Source organism: Euprymna scolopes, unplaced genomic scaffold (genome assembly GCF_053919585.1).
Source record: "Euprymna scolopes isolate OS-2025 unplaced genomic scaffold, ASM5391958v1 sca1, whole genome shotgun sequence".
NCBI lineage: Eukaryota > Metazoa > Mollusca > Cephalopoda > Sepiida > Sepiolidae > Euprymna > Euprymna scolopes.
This window is the reverse complement of record NW_027633102.1, coordinates 1,082,776-1,095,275: the sequence shown is the minus strand read 5'-3', so window position 1 is coordinate 1,095,275 and position 12,500 is coordinate 1,082,776. Positions and strand designations below refer to the sequence as shown.

Sequence of the window (12,500 nt, the reverse complement as noted above, 5' to 3'; positions counted from 1 at the left end):
ACCGACCCGGTCCTCGGAGCCAATCCTTCTTCCGAAGGTACGGATCCATTTTGCCGACTTCCCTTACCTACATTGATGCCATCGACGAGAGGCTGTACACCTTGGAGACCTGCTGCGGATGGTGGGTACGGACCGACTCGAGAGCTGCGAAAACCGGACCCGGATTTTCCAGGGCCGCCGAAAGCGCACCGGACGCCGCCCGAGCCGCGGCGCTCTACAGGTACCTTTTCCGTATCTCCGGACGAGCCGATTCCACGGACATGGTCCTTTACGAAGAAGAGAGAACTCTTCCCGGGGCTCCCGGCGACGTCTCCGGGCTCGCTTGCGTCACCGCGGTTTCGCCCGGGAAGCGACGGGCGCCGCCGACATCGCTGCCGACAGCGTCGCCACCCCCGGGCCCTCTCCGAGTCCGGGTTCGGGAATATTAACCCGATTCCCTTTCGACGGGAGGCCGGCCGCTTTTTTTTTGTTTGGGCTTTTGATTCGATTCGATTCGATTCGCTTTCCTTTCACTTTCATAACGGATCCGGCGCCTTTCGGGAAGACTTTCGCCCGCGTCTTAGGACCGACTGACCCGTGCTCGACCGCCGTTGGCACGGAACCCTTCTCCACTTCGGTCTTCGAAGGTCTCGTTCGAATATTTGCTACTACCACCGAGATCTGCACCCGCGGTCGGCTCCACCCGGGCTCGCGCCCTAGGCTTCCGTGCTCGCCGCGGCGCCCTCCTACTCGTCGCGGCATCGTTTCGGCGCGAAAGTTCATCGCTCCTCGCCGCGACGGTCCGGCATCGGTCCGTCGCTCCAGCGCCATCCATTTTCGGGGCCGGTCGATTCGGCAGGTGAGTTGTTACACACTCCTTAGCGGATTCCGACTTCCGTGGCCACCGTCCTGCTGTCTATATCGACCGACACCCTTTCGGGGATCTCATGGGCGTCGCGTTAGGCACCTTAGCCGGACGTTTGGTTCATCCCACAGCGCCAGTTCTGCTTACCAAAAGTGGCCCACTTGGCACTCGCATTCGAGGTGACCAACCGCCCAGCGAAGCGTGCTGGCGGCGGCGGCCGGATGGGTCGGCTCCGTCGTTCGGGAGAGTCGGCCCGTTCCACCCGTTCCGAGTTCGAGAGTAGGTCGAGGCCGTGAACGGCCCCGGGGCCTCCAATCGTTCGCTTTACCGGATGGAATTGCGACGATCGAGCGCCAGCTATCCTGAGGGAAACTTCGGAGGGAACCAGCTACTAGACGGCTCGATTGGTCTTTCGCCCCTACACCCGGTTCCGACGATCGATTTGCACGTCAGAGGCGCTTCGGACTTCCACCAGAGTTTCCTCTGGCTTCATCCCGACCGGGCGTGGATCGCCATCTTTCGGGTCCCTGGTCGCTCGCTACGCCAGAGTCGGCCGAGTCGTACTCGGAAAAAGGGGAAACCGACCCGGGGGTGATGCGCCCGCGCGCAGCGCCTAAACTCGACGACAAAATAGGACTAGTTCAAGCCGCGGGATCTCACCGATGGGCGGAAGGAGGATATGGAAGCTGGCGCCCGGCAATTCCCCTTTTTGGAAGATGCGCCGGTCCCCTCTCGGGGAGGAGGGAAAAACAACCGCACGTCAGCCACGAGCCTTCCCTCTCCTATCTCTCTCGGGAAGAGAGAAAAAAGGAAAAGTTGCGGGCACCGCAGCAGCGACGGCGGAAGGCCGAAAACGCCGCGCCGGCGGGATCGGGCACGGCTCGGAGGCGGGTGAGGCGAGGAGAAGACGACGGCACGAGACCGACGACACCCCCCGACGACCCCCGGACGACTTTGCCACGACACCTCTCCCGATCGACGCCCTCCTACACGCTCTCTCGCTTTCGCTTCGCCTTCGGGGTTAGTCAGAGGTGGCCCCTACGACTCGCGAACGGCCAGGACTCCTCGGTCCGTGTTTCAAGACGGGTCGGGTGGGTTGCCGATGCACGTCGCTGACCCGGGGTGGCGGGCGGCTCGAGTAAAAAAGCGTCGCCGAGCGACCTCTCCGGAAACGGAAACGGGCGCGGGCGGGGTTGCCCCCGACAAGAACCCGAAACGTCGGCGAGGTGCGTGACGGCGAGGCCGCGCCAGTCCTATCCCGCCTCTCATCGCGCACGCGCCCGAGACGGTGGGGCGCCTAAGGAGCGACACACAGAGTGCGTCGCCCGCACGCGACTTCCGGCGGGATCAAAACGGACCGGCTCGCCACGTGTAACGGATCGTGTCAGATTTCCTCCGTTCCCGGCAGAAAGGGGCAGTTACGTTCGCGGGCCCGACGGCCGGTGGCCCCCGACTTCACAAGGTGGGAAGACGGGGGTTTTCAGGGTGATGAAACGCCTGCCGCCTACGGAAAAAAACCCGCGTGTTCGACCTGCACGCCGGGAACGGGTCGCGACGACGGACCGGAGGGGAAGTGCGTCCGGTGCCGGCCGCGCGGAGGTCGCGCCGAAGCGCCCGCGCCATGATTACGCCGAGCGATGAGAAGGGGACGGGTGCAGCGGAGTCGCGCGCGGAGGGAGCAGGAGGAAAGAAGAAGCGGCGGCGACGGATGCGGCGGGTTAGGGCCGCGGCGGCAGCAGCGATCGAGAGGACGAGTCCCCTCCGTCGCAGCCAACCGACGCAGCCACCTACCGACGCCGCGGTCGTCACCACGTTTCCCTTCCCGCTATCCACGCGGCCCGTCTCCTTCGTCGGCGACGCGGGCACAAAAGCTGGCCCGCGGAGAACGAGTTCCCCGCGGACACGACGAACGACGACCTGTGCCGCGACGGCCTCTCTTTCAAGAACACACATCGAGTTTGGGCTCGAGCCTAGGCAGCACCGGACTGAGTCCCCCCGCGATCGCGGTGAGCGGTCCCACCCGTTTACCCCTGGGCGGTTTCACGTTCTCTTGAACTCTCTCTCCAAAGTTCTTTTCAACTTTCCCTCACGGTACTTGTCGACTATCGGACTCGTCCCGGTATTTAGCCTTGGATGGAGCTTACCACCCGATTTGGGCTGCGTTCCCAAGCAACCCGACTCTCGGATCGAAGGCCGTCGCTCGCCGTCCGCACCGAATGGGCCTGGCACCCGCCGCGGGCGGCCCCGATCGAGGGAACTCCGAACTATGCGAGACGAAAACGAACGGCTGCCTTCGACCCATGCGCCACACGTCCCGAAGCCTTTAACTTGCGACGGGATTCGGCGTTGGGCTTCTCCCGGTTCACTCGCCGTTACTAAGGGAATCCCGGTTGGTTTCTTTTCCTCCGCTTAGCGATATGCTTAAGTTCAGCGGGTCGTCTCGTCCGAGCCGAGGGCGGCGGTTTTTAGTAGAGTGTGGTGTTTGGAGGAGAGGAATCTCGATCGGTACCCTCCGTGTGACGACGGCTGGCCGATATAGCGCCCGTCCGACCGAAAATGAAGAAGCCAACAATTAAAAAAAAAGCGTGGGTCCTCCCCATCCGACGTTGCCTACGACGCGGCCACCTTTTTACGGTGCGACGGCCGTGCTCGTCGCGCTGCTCGAGGCGTCGCTGAGAGACACCTTCATGAGGCAGAGAGCGAGACGAGCAGGCGGCGCTTACGTCGGCAGTCGGTTAGGTCGGTGCTTTTTTTTTTGTTTTGTTCTCCCTTCGGCTGCTTTCGGACAGACTCCTCCTGCTCCTCCTCCACAGTGTTTCTTCACGCGGTCGAAAAGGGAAAAGACTCCGCGGTCTGCCAGCGGGAGACGAAGGAGGAGGCCGGAGAGGGTTTTAAAAAAAAAAAAGACATTGAAAGGAGTCAATTCTTTTTTTATTTTTCTTCCCCCTCGTCACTCGCTCCTGCGACGTCCCGGTTACCACCGTGCCGAGGACCGGGCGGGCACGGGGACGGCAAGATGTCGTTTCGTTAACGGAGAAAGACATGTAACGTTCCGCCTCTCGACCGGACGTGGCCCCGAGACAAGGGATCTCGGGGCCGCAATGTGCGTTCGAGGTGTCGATGTTCACTGAGTCCTGCAATTCGCATCAGTTCTCGCGGCTGGCCGCGCTCTTCATCGACGGACGAGCCGAGTGATCCCCCGTCCAGGGTTCAGCACTTGGGTTTTTTATATTAGTTTTTGTTTATATAGATTTAGTAGTGTGCGAGGAGGTCTGTGCGAGGAGGCGTGACGGCATTGCAATGTCGCGAGTAGTTTGTTTTTAGCTAGCGGCGGTGGCACAGCGGCTGCAAAAAAACAAAAAACGATAAAGCGGCGACAAGGCAAAGAAGAAGCGGCCATCACTTGCGGTGGGCGAAAAAACAAACAGGTGGTAAGACGCGGAAGCAAGCAAGAAGAGCTGGGGCTTTAAAAACCTCCGCGTCACCACAAATCTATCTCTCGCTCCGCCTTTTATAGGTTTGTTTGCGCGCATTCGAGGCGTTGACGCCGACAGACAGAGGAGGTAGGCCGGAAAACAACAAACCAGTCTCGAACGGGAAAACGGTAATGATCCTTCCGCAGGTTCACCTACGGAAACCTTGTTACGACTTTTACTTCCTCTAAACGATCGGGTTCGGTCGTCTTCTCCAGGCATCGAACGCCGAGGCGTAGATGCACGAGTGTCGTGACGGACACGTCGCGCACTGCCCGGCGGCGTCGTCGGCCAGATCCGAGGACCTCACCGGACCGTTCGATCGGTAGTAGCGACGGGCGGTGTGTACAAAGGGCAGGGACGTGATCGACGCGGGCTGTTGACCCGCGCCTACCGGGAATTCCTCGTTCACGGGGTTGGTTACAGGCCCCGATCCCTATCACGGGAGGTGGTTCAGAGGTTTCCCAACCCTCTCGGGCCGGGGCGAAGTCCCCGCTGATACCTCCAGTGTAGCGCGCGTGCGGCCCCGGACATCTAAGGGCATCACAGACCTGTTATCGCTCCGCCTCGTGTGGCTTTCTGCCACCCGTCCCTCTAAGAAGTGCGTGAGAAAACCGACCCGGACCCGAGCGCCACGGAGGACGCCGAGCCCGCCGTAAAAATCACTGACATCGGCGCACTAGTTAGCAGGCCGGAGTCTCGTTCGTTATCGGAATCAACCAGACGGATCGCTCCACCAACTAAGAACGGCCATGCACCACCACCCACCGAATCGAGAAAGAGCTATCGATCTGTCAATCCTACCGGTGTCCGGACCGGGTGAGTTTTCCCCGTGTTGAGTCAAATTAAGCCGCAGGCTCCACTCCTGGTGGTGCCCTTCCGTCAATTCCTTTAAGTTTCAGCTTTGCAACCATACTCCCCCCGGAACCGAACTCTGGTTTCCCGCAGGCTACCCGCCGGGTCATGGAAGCGAACGCCGGCGGATCGCCGGTCGGCATCGTTTACGGTCGGAACTACGACGGTATCTGATCGTCTTCGAACCTCCGACTTTCGCTCTTGATCGAGGAAAACGTGCTTGCCACACGCCATCGCTGCAGTTCGTCTTGCGACGATCCAAGAATTTCACCTCTAACGTCGCAATACGAGTGGCCCCGACCGCTCCCTTCGATCATTGCCTCGCCGTAGACGGAGACCGACAGACGTAGACGAGGCCCTCTTCCATCATTCCATGCTTATCGTATGCAAGCTTGAACAGCCCGCTCTGAGCACTCTAATTTTTTCAAAGTGAACGTACCGGCCGCCGCGGACACTCGGTTAAGAGCACCCTTGGAGGAGAAACCGCCGACCGCAACACGCGCGCAGACAAGACACGAAGCAGGGACTCGGAGCGGACCGGGGGGTTCAAAAAAAAAGAGGAACGCGCGGAAAGGGAGAGGGAGAGAAGCGCGGGGGTCAGAGTGCGGGGATGCGAATGAACACACCCAAACACACACACGTAGCACCCCCCCGTTAGACTACTCCCGGAACCGAACCGACGACCACTTGTTTTTTTTTTTCCCGGATCCCGATCACGACCTCCTCGTCCACCTCGCCGGCAGGACCGCGTGGCGGGTATGCTAGCGGTTGACACCGGCGGAAAGGGCCGGGAATGCGAACGGACGACCAAAGTCAACGACGGACGATGGCGCCGCCGCCCCGGGGCCGCTTGCGCGACCACGAACCCGAGTTCGGACTACGAGCTTTTTAACCGCAACAACTTTAATATACGCTACCGGAGCTGGAATTACCGCGGCTGCTGGCACCAGACTTGCCCTCCGGTTGGTCCTCGTTAACGGATTTGAAGTGTACTCATTCCGATCGCGGGGCCTCGACAGAGTCCCGCGTCGTTATTTTTCGTCACTACCTCCCCGTGCCGGGAGTGGGTAATTTGCGCGCCTGCTGCCTTCCTTGGATGTGGTAGCCGTTTCGCATGCTCCCTCTCCGGAATCGAACCCCGATTCCCCGTTACCCGTAGTAACCACGGTAGGCACTTAACCGACCGTCGACAGTTGATAGGGCGGACCCTCGAGAGACCCGTCGCCGGGCGTGAAAGCTCGTGCGATCGACCAGTGAGTTATCCAGAGTCACCAAAGCGGAGCGCGCCGCCCTATGAGCCCCGCCACCGAACGGACCCGCGAGCGGGAACGCCGACGACGGGAGGACGGAATGACGCGCATCGGTCTCAGTCTAATATGTAGCGCCGCGACCCGGAACGGCCGACGCGGGTGCCAGCGCGCGAGGCGTGGCGACGACGGCGCGCCGACCGATCGCGGCCTGTGTCACATGTATTAGCTCTAGAATTGCCACAGTTATCCATCGCCTCCGAGGAGGAATACGGTCCCGAGGATTAGGTCCGGTTCCTGAGCCATTCGCGGTTTCGCCCGTTCTAATGCGTGGCGTGAACTTACACTTGCATGGCTTAAGCTTTGAGACAAGCATATGACTACTGGCAGGATCAACCAGGTATCGTTGGAATTTGGGACTTTGTTTCGACAGAACGACAGACCGACCGACCGACCGACCGACATAAGACAGACAACTACAACGACGGGCACGTGTTTATTTGTTTTTCGAGGAGGTTCGCCGTCAGTAGAAGCGCGCTGCCCGCGCTGATGGCCTCTTTTTTGTTTCTCCCCTGACTTGGACCGAGACCGAGACTCAAAGAACGAAAGCGACCAACGTCGACAACAACAACGACAACGGCACCCTTGACAGCGATACATACGACAAACGACAAGCAGCACGACGGCAGTGCACACGGACATCGAGGGTCAAGGTGCAGACTGAACTCGCCGAGGTCGTCGTCATCGTGGTCGCCATCGATTCCGTCTCGTCGTCGTCGTCGTCAACGTCCACGTCACAGCCGGCCGAGAAGAGAGAACAGACGACAGCGTCGACAACAACAACATCGACAACGGCACCCTTGACAGCGATACATACGACAAACGACAAACAGCACGACGGCAGTGCACACGGACATCGGAGGTCAAGGTGCAGACTGGAATCGTCGAGGTCGTCGTCATCGTGGTCGCCATCGATGCCGTCTCGTCGTCGTCGTCGTCGTCTTCGTCGTCGTCGTCGTCATCAACGTACCAACCGACCGAGACGAGAGAGCAAGCAACAACGTCGACAACAACAACGACAACGGCACCCTTGACAGCGATACATACGACAAACGACAAACAGCACGACGGCAGTGCACACGGACATCGGAGGTCAAGGTGCAGACTGAACTCGTCGAGGTCGTCGTCATCGTGGTCGCCATCGATGCCGTCTCGTCGTCGTCGTCGTCTCCGTCGTCGTCGTCGTCGTCGCCAACGTCAACGTCAACATCACAGCCGTCATCGGGGAGGAGCTGGACCAGGGCAGCGGCGGCGTAAATTTTCCCGTCACCTTCGTCGTCGCCTTCGTCGACCGACCGACCGACCGGCGTCGTGTTCGTGCTCGGAAAACCGAGGAGAGACAACGTGCACATGGCGCGTTCTCGCAAGCGGCTCCTCGGTCCGATTTTTTTGGGCGGCTTTTTCGAGCTTTTTTTTTTTTCTCACCCTTTCGTCCGTGCGACGGCGAACGTTAGGGGAAAAAAAAAAAAAAAAAAAACGACAACAACGCGGCGGACCGGGCGAACAACATCGTCGACACACACGACATTGACGACCGGTCCCCCTTTTCACAATCGCATCGAGATAAAAACGAACGAGTCCGATTCGAGCACCGAGTCGCGAGCGGGAGGACTGTCGGTGCAAGTATCGATCACTGACGTGAGCGCTTCGCCGGACAGAGGATGGCTCATCCGGCAGCCGTGCAAATCGACGGTATGGGAAGAACGAACAAGAAGAGCAACGACTTGATCGGCGGCTTGGGAACTGCGGACGGTGAAAACGGGTTAATCGACTGCGACCACGACTGCTCGATCGATCTTCTTTGGCGCTAACAAAGGTGGAGGTGGCGCAAGAAGGGACTAGCGCTATCACCGTCCACGTATCAGAAGATGCGGCGGCAGACGTCGACGCTTATGCGTTGTCGGACGAGAAGTCGCTGCAGCACGTGTACCGCGAGCGGGACGTCCAAGGTTTTGCCAGACGGAAAGAAATCGGGTGTCAGCGAACGTTCACACGGCTGTGAGATCGGACGCTGACAGGAGTAGGAGGCGGCAGGCAGGCGGCGGTTACGGCGGCGGCGCCTGCTGCTGCTCATCCTCCTGTTTGCTGCGGCGACTTCCAGGACGGGAGAGCATCGAACAACGTACGTATGGTTACAAGGGGATCAGGATCTACATAGTGCATCCCCCGCGGCTATTTTTGTTTGTTTGTTCGCTCGTTCGTTAATTCGTTCGTTCGTTCGTTCGTTCGTTACAATGTACGTTTTTCCGTTCGACGGCGGCAGAGAGCGGCGGCGTTTCTCCCTAATCCGGAGGATTTATCGGTCGCACAGCGATGGGTCGTTCGGCCGATCATCGAAAGATTCGCAGGTAGTGGTTGAATGGCAGAACGGCAGCAACAACAGCGGCGGCTGAGAGCGGCGAACGCTGAGGCGGAAGCAGAAGCTGCAGCAAACGTATCGGCTAAACATGGTGGACATAGATATGGCTGACGACGCGGGTACCACGACGACTATGGAACCAGGAAAAGGAGCCGTTAGTTGTTCCAACATATCGTTCGACACGTCGAGCAGCCCTAGGTCCACGGAGAAGCACACACACGTACCACGTATTATAACCTAACGACGATGAGCGGGCGCACGGTTGGCAGGAACGAAGGCGGCGGATCAAAACAAGTTGGAGCGCGGGGCGACAGCGATAACGGTGACAGCCCTAGGCGGCGGAGATGCCACTTTCTGACGCCTTTGCGACAAGCCCGTAGAGACGTTCCGGACCACCACGAGGCAAAGAGTCGCTGCTCCGACGAACCGACACACCAAAGTGTGCTTCCTACCGAACATGTTTTATAAAACTTTCAAACTGGAAAACCCCAGAAATGGTGTTGGTATTTGTCCAGACCCACCTCCGACACCTGAAAATGGTGGTCAAAAAAAACGTCGATTATACGAAGCGACATTTCTGGTCGGCGATTTTCCAGTTTTACGCCTACTGCCACATGGGGATGTCGGTAGGCGTCGCAAAGTGCCTTCTCGTAGGCTAGGCACACCAGGACTTTGTCATTTTTTTCCCCCTCGACATTCCTGGTCCGGTCTATTCCGATTTTACACCTACCGCCATGTGGGGGTGGCAGTAGGCGTCGAAAAGTGCCTTCTCGACCGCTAGCGACACCACTACTTTATCGAGCTCTGGAGGCCCGCACACCGACCCGGGGGCCGCGGAGTCGACCCCGGGGGCCTCCGCCTCTCGCCGCCGCTCACTTGGACGCCTTCCGCAACCTGTGGTCCCGCTCGGGGCCGCCGGGAGCCTCGCCGACCTGACCGGTGTCGGTAGGCGTCTGGAAGCGCCCGGCCGACCTGGACGAGGTCCCCCTGGCCCCCGGGGGACACCCCTTAGTTGGATGGGGGTGCTGTCCCGGGCACACATGCAACCCGCGGCCGCCTACCGACAGCCCCCGTCGCTCGATCGCTACTCCTTTCCAACATATGTCGGAGAAGCCGGGCGGTTGTGAAACCCCAGAAATGGTGTTGGTATTCGTCCAGACCCACCTCCGACACCTGAAAATGGTGGTCAAAAAAAACGTCGATTATACGAAGCGACATTTCTGGTCGGCGATTTTCCAGTTTTGCGCCTACCGCCATGTGGGGGTGGCAGTAGGCGTCGAAAAGTGCCTTCTCGACCGCTAGCGACACCACTACTTTATCGAGCTCTGGAGGCCCGCACACCGACCCGGGGGCCGCGGAGTCGACCCCGGGGGCCTCCGCCTCTCGCCGCCGCTCACTTGGACGCCTTCCGCAACCTGTGGTCCCGCTCGGGGCCGCCGGGAGCCTCGCCGACCTGACCGGTGTCGGTAGGCGTCTGGAAGCGCCCGGCCGACCTGGACGAGGTCCCCCTGGCCCCCGGGGGACACCCCTTAGTTGGATGGGGGTGCTGTCCCGGGCACACATGCAACCCGCGGCCGCCTACCGACAGCCCCCGTCGCTCGATCGCTACTCCTTTCCAACATATGTCGAGAAGCCGGGCGGTTGTGAAACCCCAGAAATGGTGTTGGTATTCGTCCAGACCCACCTCCGACACCTGAAAATGGTGGTCAAAAAAAACGTCGATTATACGAAGCGACATTTCTGGTCGGCGATTTTCCAGTTTTGCGCCTACCGCCATGTGGGGGTGGCAGTAGGCGTCGAAAAGTGCCTTCTCGACCGCTAGCGACACCACTACTTTATCGAGCTCTGGAGGCCCGCACACCGACCCGGGGGCCGCGGAGTCGACCCCGGGGGCCTCCGCCTCTCGCCGCCGCTCACTTGGACGCCTTCCGCAACCTGTGGTCCCGCTCGGGGCCGCCGGGAGCCTCGCCGACCTGACCGGTGTCGGTAGGCGTCTGGAAGCGCCCGGCCGACCTGGACGAGGTCCCCCTGGCCCCCGGGGGACACCCCTTAGTTGGATGGGGGTGCTGTCCCGGGCACACATGCAACCCGCGGCCGCCTACCGACAGCCCCCGTCGCTCGATCGCTACTCCTTTCCAACATATGTCGGAGAAGCCGGGCGGTTGTGAAACCCCAGAAATGGTGTTGGTATTCGTCCAGACCCACCTCCGACACCTGAAAATGGTGGTCAAAAAAAACGTCGATTATACGAAGCGACATTTCTGGTCGGCGATTTTCCAGTTTTGCGCCTACCGCCATGTGGGGGTGGCAGTAGGCGTCGAAAAGTGCCTTCTCGACCGCTAGCGACACCACTACTTTATCGAGCTCTGGAGGCCCGCACACCGACCCGGGGGCCGCGGAGTCGACCCCGGGGGCCTCCGCCTCTCGCCGCCGCTCACTTGGACGCCTTCCGCAACCTGTGGTCCCGCTCGGGGCCGCCGGGAGCCTCGCCGACCTGACCGGTGTCGGTAGGCGTCTGGAAGCGCCCGGCCGACCTGGACGAGGTCCCCCTGGCCCCCGGGGGACACCCCTTAGTTGGATGGGGGTGCTGTCCCGGGCACACATGCAACCCGCGGCCGCCTACCGACAGCCCCCGTCGCTCGATCGCTACTCCTTTCCAACATATGTCGGAGAAGCCGGGCGGTTGTGAAACCCCAGAAATGGTGTTGGTATTCGTCCAGACCCACCTCCGACACCTGAAAATGGTGGTCAAAAAAAACGTCGATTATACGAAGCGACATTTCTGGTCGGCGATTTTCCAGTTTTGCGCCTACCGCCATGTGGGGGTGGCAGTAGGCGTCGAAAAGTGCCTTCTCGACCGCTAGCGACACCACTACTTTATCGAGCTCTGGAGGCCCGCACACCGACCCGGGGGCCGCGGAGTCGACCCCGGGGGCCTCCGCCTCTCGCCGCCGCTCACTTGGACGCCTTCCGCAACCTGTGGTCCCGCTCGGGGCCGCCGGGAGCCTCGCCGACCTGACCGGTGTCGGTAGGCGTCTGGAAGCGCCCGGCCGACCTGGACGAGGTCCCCCTGGCCCCCGGGGGCACCCCTTAGTTGGATGGGGGTGCTGTCCCGGGCACACATGCAACCCGCGGCCGCCTACCGACAGCCCCCGTCGCTCGATCGCTACTCCTTTCCAACATATGTCGGAGAAGCCGGGCGGTTGTGAAACCCCAGAAATGGTGTTGGTATTCGTCCAGACCCACCTCCGACACCTGAAAATGGTGGTCAAAAAAAACGTCGATTATACGAAGCGACATTTCTGGTCGGCGATTTTCCAGTTTTGCGCCTACCGCCATGTGGGGGTGGCAGTAGGCGTCGAAAAGTGCCTTCTCGACCGCTAGCGACACCACTACTTTATCGAGCTCTGGAGGCCCGCACACCGACCCGGGGGCCGCGGAGTCGACCCCGGGGGCCTCCGCCTCTCGCCGCCGCTCACTTGGACGCCTTCCGCAACCTGTGGTCCCGCTCGGGGCCGCCGGGAGCCTCGCCGACCTGACCGGTGTCGGTAGGCGTCAGTCAAACTTGCTTAAGAGGCAAAGCCTCCTCACACCTTAAGAGAGTCACAGTTAGTCCCGCCGTTTACCCGTGGTCGTCGTCGTCGTCGTCGTCGTCGTCGTCG

The 12,500-nt window shown here is 60.6% G+C and overlaps 2 non-coding genes and 1 pseudogene across 2 annotated transcripts in view; all 3 read right to left on the bottom strand.

Annotated features, from left to right (window-relative positions):
• The window catches only part of LOC145273150 (large subunit ribosomal RNA), a 5,722-nt gene extending 2,420 nt beyond the window's left edge, over positions 1–3,302 (bottom strand). The window contains exon 1 of the ribosomal RNA XR_013866181.1: positions 1–3,302. This exon is cut by the window's left edge and continues 2,420 nt beyond it. This is a non-coding gene — a ribosomal RNA (large subunit ribosomal RNA).
• Positions 3,303–3,897: 595 nt separating this feature from the next.
• On the bottom strand, positions 3,898–4,055 carry LOC145273328 (5.8S ribosomal RNA). The gene has a single exon (XR_013866323.1). It is a non-coding gene; the product is annotated as a 5.8S ribosomal RNA (ribosomal RNA).
• A 394-nt stretch (positions 4,056–4,449) lies between these two features.
• Positions 4,450–6,822, bottom strand: LOC145273503 (small subunit ribosomal RNA; annotated as a pseudogene).
• Between the last annotated feature and the right edge of the window lie 5,678 nt (positions 6,823–12,500).